At 32.4% G+C, this 10,750-nt stretch overlaps 1 pseudogene across 1 annotated transcript; it reads right to left on the reverse strand.

Moving 5' to 3' along the window:
* Positions 1-9,193: 9,193 nt before the first annotated feature.
* On the reverse strand, positions 9,194-10,046 carry LOC308338745 (ADP/ATP translocase 2-like; annotated as a pseudogene). Its single transcript has one exon. The product of its transcript is annotated as an ADP/ATP translocase 2-like (transcript).
* Between the last annotated feature and the right edge of the window lie 704 nt (positions 10,047-10,750).

Here is a 10,750-nt window from a genome sequence, read left to right on the forward strand (position 1 = left end):
TTTCATCTCATATCTGTGGCTTTATAATCTTTCCCTATAACCAGCTGACAGAAGTAGAAAAAGACCAGGCTTGATACATGTAATGTTTGGACAAATATGTGGGTGTAAGCTGAAAATTTGCTGTCTGTACTACAGCCCCACTCAAATGTAAGCCTGAATAACAGTGGTGAGTGGAAATCTAGTTGGGACACAACTTTGAGTATAGCTCCTCATTATCTACGTGGTTTGAAAAAAGAACCGCTCAGGGTAGAGTTAAAATTGACCTTATGAGCAGTGGTAAATGCCTCGGTTTACTACACAGGAGACTGAAAAAAGCCAAATTAAGACATGGAGAAGAGATATGTTAATGGATATATCAGATTAGGAACAAAGTATGAGAATCTTTTTACTGCACAATAATATTCACCAGAGAACAGTCAATAAACAGAAATCTATCTATCTATCTATATTTCTAAAGGTCTGTTGGCTCTTTCCAATTTGAAAATTTGCAGATATTTCAAGTTCTCCAAAAAATAGATACATCATGTTACTTCTTCAAACTTGCTTCTGTTCATTACTTTATTAACGTTAATTAATTTGTAACACAATGTTCTGGAATTCGGGAAGGTGTATCAGGATAAAAGTCAATCTCCTTGTAAGGGTTCTGGAAATACTGGATGAAGTGTTCCACTTGTATGTCAAGAGAGAGTTTTTATACAGGTTTCCAGTTATGAAATGAATAAGTCACAGGAAGAGAAGGTATAGTATGGAGAACATAGTCAATGGTATTGTAATAGTGTTGCATGGTGGCAGATGATAGTTACACTTAAGGTGAACATAGCATAGTGTATAGAGCTGTTGAATCATTATGCTATATATGTGAAATTAATGTAACATTGTGTGTCAACTACACTCAAATCTTTAAAAAAGGTGAGGTGGGAGGACCATTTGAAGTAACTATGAATATGTTCGAAATTAATTTTGGTATGCCTGTCCCCTATTAAGAAGATAAACTTCGTAGGGAACACATACAGATAGATAACTAGGAATGGGAAACTTCATGACAGCAAGAGTTGAAGTTACAAAATTAAAGAAAATACCTGGCTGAGAATTATGTCTTCAAAATGGAATCTATAAGAATACTGGTATACTCTTAAACTTTATATGGTTTCTCCTGTACTCAAATAAATATTTGAAAAGCTTGCTTTTAGTTAAGCAGTTTTAACTAAAGCGGCTAAACGCAAAAGAATTGAAAAAGAACACGTCTAAAAAGTACTGCTTTTGACAGGGTGCAACATGTATCCAGGCAACCACTGGTCAATTAATGATCCCTCTTAATACCTACTAGTCAGAGCAGCCTGAGTATAAAAGGCAAAGAACCTCAGCTTAAATATATTTTGTATGAAAAAAAATATATATATATTTTGTATGAGTAGGTCATGGTAAATAGTTATTTAGTATCCAGTCATTCACGATTCAATCATTAAATATGTAAGTGTGACTAAGACTGGAATTTTGTCCTCAAGGAAGTTTTAGACTGCAATATTATGTAAGCAAACAGATGTGAACAAAGAAGGTAGTTCAGGAGAAGAATTTATTGGTATTACTCTGGTTGAATGAAGATTAAATTTAAAGAAGTTGAATGTGTGTGTGTGTGTTGTGTGTGTACACACACACAACACACACACACACACACAACACACACATATAACACATACACCAGTAAATTAAATGAATTGAAGTAAACAGAGGAAATGTGTGATCCCATTAGGAAATAAAATGAATTCATAGTTGAACTATTTTTGAGCTTTTTTCTACAGTTAAAAATAATAAAAAACTGAATAAGTTTATCTTAAAAAGCATAATTGACCATTTTTCACATCACTGAATATTTTATTTACTTATTTTTTTTTATTTTGGGATATTGGCTATTTTGGAAAGAAAATACCTCCAAAATGAATGATTAAGCACATAGGTAGAGATGCTTTTCAAATTTATAAAATTCCTATTTTTCTTTTTAGAATTTTTTCTTTGAACATATTCATCCTCATGTAAATTTCTCATCTTAGAATAATTTACAAACAAATGACACTTCATTGCTAGGAATTAACTAAGAATTAAATATGAAACATTAAACTTTAAACATTAAACTTGTTTAATGTATTATTTTAATGGCTTCCATTATTTCAGTGTTAGCAATCTTGGAAGCATGTGATTTAATTTTTAAGAGACTAATTTTTTGATATTATTTTTACTAGGATATTTCAAAGACAGTATCATATTAGAAACATACTCTGGATGTGTTACAGAATTCATATAAAGAGAGCAGATGAGAACCTCAAGGTCAAAAATCAGGTGTTAATAAGAACAGAGTTTTTCAAAGCTTTCCCAGCTCTTCAGCTGAATCCCCAGATGTTCCAAACTTGTAAAGGCAAGGAAAAGGGCAAAAAGAGGTTATTGCATTCAGAGTTTATATATATTGAGGATCATTTTATTGTTGATGCTATTTTTAGATATTTTATATGTCAAAGATAATGGATGACTTTTTTCACCTTTATTTTCATATTTTATAAGTATATATAACTATAAAACATATTTACAACTATATATGTAGTTATATGCATATATGGTTATGCTTTTTGTGAGTAAAATTTTGAATTACATGAATTATTCATTTAAAACTAAATAATGGAGAATTAAATCTTATGTACAAGAATATGAAGTCACATCCAAAAATGGCTGATGGAAAAATATAAAAATAGTGTTTCAAGCTGAGCATAGCATCACATTTGAATATCAAAAAAATAAATTGACATTGCTATACAAATTACAGTGAATCTAAATTGCTTTACCAAGTATAGATGACGCTGTCACCTGGGTAACAAGCTTGTAAGTTATATATAAGGAATTCACATTAGATTTTAGGATCCTTATTTCTCCATATTCCCAGCTGCACACACACAAAATAATAATCAACTTTATTATTTAAAAGAAATCCTTGTAGCATATGTTTATATGTGTGTCTGTGTGTCTCTCCATCCAAGTATGGCAATTCCAGCATTCTAACCCAAGAAAACAATTAAAGCTATTTAAAAAATGTTTTTAAAAATGCTCAGCTTCTTTAAGTTACCTCCTTGGAAAAGACCATCAGTTATTATTTCTCCAGACACTAACTGAAACCTAGCAAACTGTGCTTTTGTGATGTGAGTCCTATACTTCTGTTTCCTTGTAGGAAGAAGAAAACCCCATGCAAAGTGGGGTAATGAATTAAACGTTTTTCTTTCAGAAATACCTTTTTTCTATTGTAGTTATTACTTTTGTTATAATAACATGTTATATTTTCACTTACAGAGACTATAATATCAATAATTAAGTTCCTAATCCTCTGTAATTGAGGCTTTGAAGAGTCAAAGTTGTCATTTTATTTTAAGAATCAAAGGCAGAGAAGGAATACTAATCTCCTGGTAACAAAATGCAGTTGATAGAAAATGAAACTAGAATTTAAAACTATATTTGAAATAAATTTCTAATTATTCATTAAAGATTCTGGTTTTGTTTTGTGCTGAGGTAAAACAAATTTGATCAATATAATTTCATCGTTTTTAAAACGTGGGAAAGTAATAGTAAAAGAACCTACATGGAATATATCATAGAAAATCAAAACCACCATTATTTGCATAGAATATTACATTAAGTGATTAACATTTATATTTTATTTCATACTAAGATCAGTGATAATTTGGACTCTTTTAATACTTAAATATTTATTATTAGCACTTGAAATATTTAATTTGAGTAAGTGTTCCCAATGGAGAAAATGTGTGAAGTATGTTCAGTATGAGATATTTTTTTCTTTGTTTCTAAATTCAGACCCACTAACTCTCAAATGTGTTTTCCTCAAAAAACTAAGACTAATAGTTTGGTGAATAATATTTTGCGAATTGTGAACAGATTATTTTGGGGGGTTGCTTACATGTTATCTAGAAAATTATTCAATAATTCTTATATATTTTAATATAACAAATGTTAAAGTGATAAATGCCTATAAGTCACAAAATGAGCATCCCAGTGCTGAATATAATAATGATGCTTCTTAAAGTTTTCAATCATACTATATTATGCAATAGCAACTATCCCATTTTTGTTATATTGGCAGAATCAAATATAAATAGAACATTCGATTTAACTTTATTTGTTCAGAAATATACTTGTTTTAAAGGAATATTCTTTAAGAAAACATGTTAGTTTTGGAACTTAATTGCAAATAATGGTCATGTAGCCTAAAATTTCTTCCTAAAGTAACTAATTTTTAAGAGTTAAATGCTCCTTACTTGAAACATATTTAAATCACTGTTTGATTTTAAATGAATTATAGTATCAGTTTTCAGAAAATATATGTTTCCACTTTTGGCACAGTGTTTCTGTTTTAATCCTTGGCCTTAATTTTTTGTCCTTGATTTCTGTGTCACAAAGTTGAGAGGATGTAGACAGTGATTAATATAATCTGGAATCTAATTCCTCCTGGATAGTACTGCTTCTGCCTCATTGTATTAACTCTTCTCAGAAACATGCAGGTGATTATCTTCTTCCAAAAAAAAAGTCAAGGTCAGCGAAAGCCTGGTATATGTGTGGATTTCATTTCTGAAATACTATGCATTTTCAGATAACAAGATTATATTGCATATAGAATAAATATAATGCAAATTATCCATAGCTAGTCATGGAATTTCATATAAAGAATAAATAGCTGTAGAGGAGCCTCCCTAAATCCTTTTGTTCAGGAATATTTCATAGTAAATTATAGCATCAAGCAAAGACAATGACACCACATTAATTCTTTTACCTTAAATGCTTATTCTCTGATACTAGATTTCAGAAGAGTTATGAAAGTAAAATATGTTATCTTTAAGATACAAGTGGGCAGTAAGTATATCTATGGTAAAGATTGTTGTTTTTAGGGGCGCCTGGGTGGCTCAGTGGGTTGAAGTCTCTGCCTTCGGCTCAGGTCATGATCCCAGGGTCCTGGGATCGAGCCCCGCATCGGGCTCTCTGCTCAGCAGGGAGCCTGCTTCCTTCCCTCTCTGCCTGCTTCTCTGTCTACTTGTGATCTCTGTCTGTCAAATAAATAAATAAAATCTTTAAAAAAAAAAAAAAAAGATTGTTGTTTTTATAATGTAAGAGCTTAATTTAGCATGCATATGTTTAAAATCATTATGCAAAATAAATATAATATAGTTATATTTACAAAGTAAGTTTACTCTGAGCTATGTTAAAATCAAATTCAGCTTGCATATTAAAAGGCTCATTAAGAAAAAGACTTCATTTAAAAGTCGATTATTTCTCAATGCAAGGCCTATAATTAATGGAAAGTTATCAAACATAGTTCATAGAATTATGATTCCTTGTCACCAGAATACTATCTAGCATGCACTGTCAGTTCTGAGTATTTTTTTAGATATATTAATCAAGTCTTCCAAACAACGCCTCAGGTAAGAGCTTATTTTCCCTGATTTGTCTATGAGGAAGAAGAAGGGTTGAGTAACCTGTTCAAGTTCACTACTATGTGATAAAGCAGGCCTAATTTTTGGAGTCCTTGAACTTGACCACCACTCTGTGTGGCCTATGCTATAATGTTCCATTCTTTGTGTTAGTCTAATCAATTCTTGGCCAACGTGACCATGCCTTATAAGTACTTAATGAATTTTATTTTCTTATTTCAGCTTGAGATCTGCCTAACGTAGTCTCTTAATGTCCTCTATTTTCATGGCAATAGAAGTGTTATTTGCTATATGTCCAATGTTAGGTAGAGCTCATATTAGTCTGTACCCACTGAAAAGCCCATAGTGTTGTTTACAGAGGTATTGCTGATTTTCCCAGTGTCCAGTGTTGATAGTTGACAAATACGTTGAATATTTTTCTTAGTGACTCCCATCAGATGTAGAAACTCCTTCATCTTCCTTTATGGAGTCAGGAAATAAGAAAAATTATAAGAGAAATATTTGCCTTCAAATGATAACCTAAAATTTAATTCAGTATATCCTTCTACACATCTGTTTTGAAGAAGTGCCTTATAATTTATGGTTACTTATTTGTTATTATGAATATATTGTTATTATGACTATCAATGACACAAACTATTTTAATGAATATATAAATATTTATTTATTTAATATAATTAACTTACATAACGATATTAACTACCAGTGTGTGTGCATAAATGTGTATAAATGATTACATAAAACCTGGCAATATAGATAGACATAAGTGACCTTTAGTCTTTGTTATTGTGATTGGTTCAAATTTGATATTAAGGATTAGTATTAGTATTTAAAATGAAAAGGTATTTTAAATACTGGAAGGTTTAGAAGATAATTGATTCATTTATTTGACAGCATTTGGGGGAGACATGACTTCCTTTTCTCAGCTATTTGCCTTTTTCATTTCTGTCCTCTGTCCACAACCCAGGGCTTTAGTGAATTGTTCAAACCCCAGAGAAGATTTTGCATTCAGATTGAAACCTTTTTTTTTTAAGTATTAGGTTATTTTTTTTCCTAAGGATTTAGAGAGATCATTTGCCATAGTTTTATCTAAATAAATATACATTTAAACTATTTGTTAGAATAAAATTGGAGTTTTCATTAAAATGATGTCATGATAAAAGATATTTGAAACATCCCACAGCAAGAAATACAACTGGGACATGTTTGGAAACATATTTTTTGAAATTGGGACTGTGTCAGATAATTCAGAGTACATAGTCAACAAACTACGGATGACAGAGGCAGGAAAGTAAATCCAATGTGCTCATAAAATACACAGACACACATAGAGTTGACTGTGTCTTTTCATCTTAGTGCTATATCTTTAAACATTTTTATTATGGTAATTTATTTCAAGAGTTGATTATCTAATCAGTGTTAGTTTTCTGACTCAGGTGTTTATATATCCTCTCAAATTTCAAACACCATGAAAAACACTTTTGTGACATATAAATATAGAGTATATGTTATTTGGTCACAATTTCATTCAATATTCATACATTTCCAATACCTCTTTTTCTGCCTTCCTTTAATTATAAATATTGGCTTAAGATTCACCATGGTTCACAAATGTTAGAAGTAGCAAGATAATGATATACATAGGCATATCGTAGGCACCTAGAATTCCAAAGTTGTCCTGTGGTCCAGGAATTTTTGAATATTTATTTTTAATTTTCTAAAATGTAAATAATAAGCATATGCACTTCTTATAGTTATCTATCATCTATCTATCTATCATCTATATCCTTTTTAAAAATATTTTATTTGTTTATTTATTTGAGAGAGATTTTGTACGCATGAGGGAGCATGAGGTGCAGGAGGAGGCAGAGGAGAGGGAGAAGTGGCTTCCCCCCGAAAAGGGACTCTGAGAAAGGTGGAGCTAGGTCCCAGGACGCTGGGATCATGAACTGAGCCAAAGGCAGATGCTTAACTGACATCTTTGTTGAACATCAGGTTGACTACTATCAGATATTACCATGAGGTTTTTCTTCTGTGTGTGTGTGTGTGTGTGTGTGTGTGTGATCTTTTTGCTTTTAATCTTAAACCAAGGAGTACCATTTAAATTATCAAGAGCTAATGTGGGAAGTTTATTAACTTTTTATTGTACAAAGGGATTTCTGCTAGGTGAAGGCTGAATATTGGCACTTTGGAAAAATTGAGCATTTTTTTCATAGAATAAACAAAGAAAATTGAGAAATAATTTATCCAGCATCTTACACTTAGAAATATAAGCATGGTCAGGTCAAATGAACCTATGTCACAGAGGCCACTACTATATGTATATTTTCAGTAGTTCATTTCAGCACATCAACAAAATAGTTTATAAACTTATTGGTTTTATAGTATTGCTCACTTTTAATTTGAAAACTACATTGGTTTTGTTGTTCAGTAAATGGTATAAGCATTAAAAGTTTATTTCTGCTTTTATGTGTACATATTTAAATAATATTACAATAAAGATTTCCTACCTGAGCATCCAGGAAATGTATTTTGCTTTAGAAGTTAACAAATAATAAGGAAATGTAGAAAAATATTTTACATATCAAAAAGGGGGAAATTTTAGTATTTTAATATAATATAAACTTTTACTATGACACGTACTTACATTTTGAATGTTAGGTAATACATTATATTTACATAAACCATAGAAATTACTATGTTTATAAGTTTATTGTAGGCTTAATTTTCCACCTATTATAATAAAAACTATTCTATAACCACCTTTCTTTAAAAAAAAAATCAATCACTTTGGTGTACTTGACATTCCTCTAAAGTTATTGGCAAGTTTACAGAATATAACATGTAAAGGGTAAGGATTACTATAGAAGAATGGAAACCTTTTTAAAATAGTCACCTTTGATTTAACCCTATGTTAAACTTATCAAATATGGAGTTAAAATTGAAGTCCTTATAAATCCTGAACAAGGGTGTTCATCTAGGAGTTCAGTGTCTTTCTATATTACATTTAATTTCAGTTGCCTATTAAAAACTCAGAGGTAGAAAAGATGAAAAAATATAAAGATTCAACTAAAAATTTTCCTGACTTTAGGCAAGTAGAGTTAATTTTAGTGAAATTAATTCAAAGAAAATAGAGTAGATATTACTGTTTTACAGGAAGAGCTACAGATTTAATAAGGTTTCTTAAGTCAGATAAATGACTTATGGATGGAATAGGCCACTAAAAATCACACCACCACTCTATTCAACATTACTGGAAAGTTAAAAGTGAAAGGAAGCCATCTAGTTTAAATTAATGTATATATTCTTGTGCTTTTCTATGCTTCAGAATAAATGCATTAATCAAGCGGTGAGAGAAGTTAAGAGTGAAAAATAATTTAAACCAAATCTAAAGAATTACAGAAAATAATAATGAAGGAGGTTAAAAAATATTTCCAATGTAAATAATTTAACTTACTCATTTTCTTATATTTCAGATACTTTTTTCCTTGAAATTCATTTATCAAGAGTGACTGAAATAAAAAATACAACTGATTTCCATCATCATGGAGACAGTTTTAAGAGAAAACTGGTCAGATGAATATTATTGCTACCCATTTTCAACCAGTGAATAGTTGCCATTGGTAAAGACAGTTAATCATCTGTCAAGAATGCTTAAGCTATACTATATAATACAACATGCCTGTTCACAAGTGGATAGAAAACTAGGAAATAACTTATGTGAACTTCTTGATATCATCATGCAAGACAAGCAAAAAAGCACCACCCATGCCTCTGAGAACACTGGACCATACACCTTGAAAAGCTTTGGCTCCTTCATCCCAAGCAGTTTTCCTTCAGCAGTCAAGCATATCTGTGTACATGATGTCAGTTCCTCTCTTGCCTGACTACATCATCACAGGACAACGAGGATGTCAAATGAATAGGAATTCAACCCAGCCACCACTGTGACGGGTTGTGCCGCCATCTGGCTGATGAAGATCTGAACATTAAGATCTGGAAGTGTTCTCTTTGCAGTATCATAGATACTTAAGTAGGCATCTAGGTAGATGATAATACCCCACACACATTAAAGCCATGTTATAGGCCACTTGATCCCATCAGGATTGTGGATTGTAACCAGTCACCAAGACCTCTGAATTCCCTTTCAGCTCCAGCTTTGCCCACATCAGCTGCTAGATGGGCTCTGGCAAAATCAAGAGGATTCACACAACAAAAGCATGTGGCTCCAATGGCACCACCTGATGCCAGATTCCTTGCAAAAGTAGTGCCAAGAATGGGCTCTCTTGTCCATAGCGCCCAGGAAGATCTACTTGTATTTATCTGTGGAGGCACAGGGGTGAGCCTAGGTGGGGAAGTATCTGATGACATTGGCCAGCTTGCCACTCCAGAAGGACAGGAATCCTCGCTCCTTGGGGATATGAACCACACAGTCTATTATGCCCCTGTGAGTTGCTTGCTGGCATGCTACACCTGCAGCAGCAGCAACTTGACTTCCTCTCTGGGCACTACTGTAGCCACTCCACCTGCCAGGAAGTCCTTGGCAAAGGATGCAGTGGCATCTGCCATGTAGAAAGGAAAGAGCAGGTGGGCAATTGGGGGACAGTGGTAGGAACCACTGGGATGCTGGGGCTCTGGGCTCCAGTGTAAATAATTTTATTAATTTACTTATTTTAAAAGATTTATTTATTTATTTATTTATTTATTTATTTATTTTGAGAGAGAGGGGATAGAGAGAGAGAGCACACCAACCTAAGCAAATATGGGAGGGGCAGAGGAAGAGGCAGAAGAACAGAAACTGACTCCTGCCCGGTGAGAGCCCCATGTGGAGCTGGATCTCATCACCCTGAGATCATGACCTGAGTCAAAATCAAGAGTGGGAGGTGTAACCAATTGAGCCACCCAAGCACCCATCCAATGTAAATAATTCTAAATCGTGGAAAGGTACATTGGGATTTTTTTTTCCTCAGTATGTAAGAAAGCAGGAATAAATTAAATATTTCAATCAAAGAAAGAGCAAGGAATCTCACATTTATTTAATAACTGGTATATACCAGGCATGGTCCATATATTAAAGCATTCAAATAAAGTTCTTTTGGATTTAAACTATCTAAAGCACATAAAATCCTGGAACACCTGTGCACAGCACCTGGTTTTCAGTAAGTTTTGTCCCCTCCTTTTCTTTCCTTTTGCCCCTTTTCCAGCCCAAGATTATTATGCCTATTTCAGATAAAATACTTCTTCCCAATGCACATAGCAAATTATTTTATTTA

The sequence above is a fragment of the Martes martes genome (genome assembly GCF_963455335.1).
Source record: "Martes martes genome assembly, chromosome: 2".
In the NCBI taxonomy this organism is placed as follows: domain Eukaryota; kingdom Metazoa; phylum Chordata; class Mammalia; order Carnivora; family Mustelidae; genus Martes; species Martes martes.